This window comes from Octopus bimaculoides, chromosome 8 (assembly GCF_001194135.2).
Source record: "Octopus bimaculoides isolate UCB-OBI-ISO-001 chromosome 8, ASM119413v2, whole genome shotgun sequence".
Classification (NCBI taxonomy): domain Eukaryota; kingdom Metazoa; phylum Mollusca; class Cephalopoda; order Octopoda; family Octopodidae; genus Octopus; species Octopus bimaculoides.
This window is the reverse complement of record NC_068988.1, coordinates 83,416,234-83,418,733: the sequence shown is the minus strand read 5'-3', so window position 1 is coordinate 83,418,733 and position 2,500 is coordinate 83,416,234. Positions and strand designations below refer to the sequence as shown.

The 2,500-nt window shown below is 38.2% G+C and overlaps 1 protein-coding gene across 1 annotated transcript in view; it reads right to left on the bottom strand.

Annotated features, from left to right (window-relative positions):
* The window catches only part of LOC106872408 (trimeric intracellular cation channel type 1B.1), a 42,455-nt gene extending 42,331 nt beyond the window's left edge, over nucleotides 1–124 (bottom strand). Inside the window, exon 1 of the mRNA XM_014919405.2 lies at nucleotides 1–124. This exon is cut by the window's left edge and continues 666 nt beyond it. The gene's annotated coding sequence lies outside the window, so the exon portion shown is untranslated.
* Between the last annotated feature and the right edge of the window lie 2,376 nt (nucleotides 125–2,500).

Genomic DNA, 2,500 nt, shown 5'->3' with positions numbered 1-2,500 from the left:
TACTGTTGCCGCCGCTAACTGTATGGCTAATTACACACTGATGCATAAACCATTCAAGATATCTCATAAACACGCTCAGCTTTGCTAGGCTCTATCAAAGCGCCCTCTTTTAGCACGACGATGAAACTTCTCGCTTGATCAATGTTAGTGAGAGTATGGTCTCTATTACCAAGGACAGATAACTCCTTTTAGCGTTGATTTTTACTACATCCAGCTACTTTTTCTTTGCATTTCTCTGGCTCTTGATAAAATAAATGACACTAATGGACTACATTCGGTCCAGTTGATTCGGGTGTACAGAAATTCGTAAATATTCATGGCCTAGTAACAACGTAAGCAATCATTATTTAAGCACAAACAAATTTCGCCGTAATCCGATGGATTGGCATATATAAAATTCATGCTGTATTTAGTTACGGCCCTTTATATTCTGCGTTCAAATCTTTCGTGGTCACCTGTGCACGTAACACTGGCTCGATAGAATAAAGTGCTGGTTATCTTAGATGTGAAAGGAATTATTACTGGCAACTTAAGACTTCATCGTTTATTTCTTCGGTATCGATAAACTAAGCAGTCGTATGAGTGTTGATTTAACGTAATATATGTTCCACTCTTACAAATTTGTAGCCTTCTACAAAAATTAGAAATCCTTATCTAATTGCAATGAAAAATCGCCGGAACTGACCATTCATGTCAACAGCCCCGATGAAACAATGTTGTACTGGGGTATTTGCAGAATCGTTAAGGCATCGGATAATTCCTTGCAGAATTTGTTTAAGGCCCTTTCCATTCTGAATTCAAGATTGTCTGAGACCTGCCATTACTTTCATCCCCCTGGGGTCAATAAAATACAGCTTTCAGTCAAATATGTATGTGGGCAATACTGTATGGTTAGTTTTGTTCCGCTATGAAGTAGTATGCGGTACAAATCCCACTATACAATATTTTGGGCGAGTATTTTCTACCATAGCGTTGAGGTGACTAAAACCACGAGTGGAATTTAGTGGATGGAAACTGTATAGAAGCCCATCATGTCTGTGTGTATACTCATACATATGTATATGTGTATATATATATATATATATATATATTCTTCTCCATTTTCTTATTGCTATATAAATTTAGGGTAAAATAACCCCCCTTTTACCCGCACCCACTTATTACACTTGGTATAACACTAGTGTAACAATAATTGGGTACCCTCCCAGCAGTATATTGGATAGATACTATCCCTTAGTGGGCTGAATCCTCAACCCCTAACTCTCTTGCATTATATATATATATATATATATACATATATATATATATACATACATATTCTCTTTAAAGAGGTCTTAGGCCATCAGGTCTTGGGGTCTGACAATACGCTATGAAGTTAAACCCTTTATGGACGGGAAACTCAGGGTAACCCCATAAACCGGCCTTCACCAGAAAAAAATATAGACCGCTCTACTTCTTAGAGTGTGCTTCTTCTCCGGATTCATGCTTTCCTAAAAACGGTGTGTGTGTGTGTGAACCTCATTCAGTTAGGGAAAGTAGTAACTCTCATGATATATTGGTTTCAAATTTTGGTACAAGGCCAGCAATTTCGGGGAAAGAAGTAAGTGGAGTACATCGACCCCAATGGTCAACTAGTACTTATTTTATCGACCCTGAAAGGATGAAAGGCAAAGTTGACCTCGACGGAATTTAAACTCACAACATAAGGGCGGACGAAATACCGCTGCTAGCGAAAAAAAAATTTCCCACGAGAGTTCCGGGCCCCAGTTATGAACTCATTTGCATACAGCCAATCAAGGCTCAACTATCAAACTAATTTATGAGCGCATAACAAGTGATGAGCGATAAGATGAGGTCACTTGGGTAAGGAATAACCCATGCTTCTTTTCTTTTTTAAGAACGCTTGTTGTTCTTGTTCTTGTTTCAACCATGGCTGCCTCTGCGTAGTTATTTGTCCTGTTGTTTACTTTGTACGTTCAACATCAGGATTGCCTCTACATTCTCATCAAACACAAGTGAAAAGCTAAGAAAATTTTTTCTACCTTAAAGTTTCTCATTTTGTCAATGACTTCTAGAGCCTATACCCAAAAACTTCTTTATTGCTAAGACCTTTTGTGGTTTTTCACACAAAAAACTTCACGGTTATTTCATCCTAACAACTTTTGAGCAATTTCCTACATGTTTCACGAGACGTCAATTCATTCTTACACAGCGTCCTCTACTTGCTGAAAATAGCAGTAAAAATGCACAGTTACATTTCAGTGAGTACATAACATTTATTGATGTTTACTTGTTCTCAGTTCAGCATATTTCACACCTCTCCGTTTCTCTCGGCCGGAGAATGGAAGAGTTACTGGCTTATTTTTATTTGCATCGAGATCTTTTGTTCATTTTCGCTCGCAGCTCCGAATTCATGACAGCATTCGCCACCATAGTCAACACGACTTTAACTACGAACGACAAGATTCGCCAATATCATCAACATGATTTCTACACATAC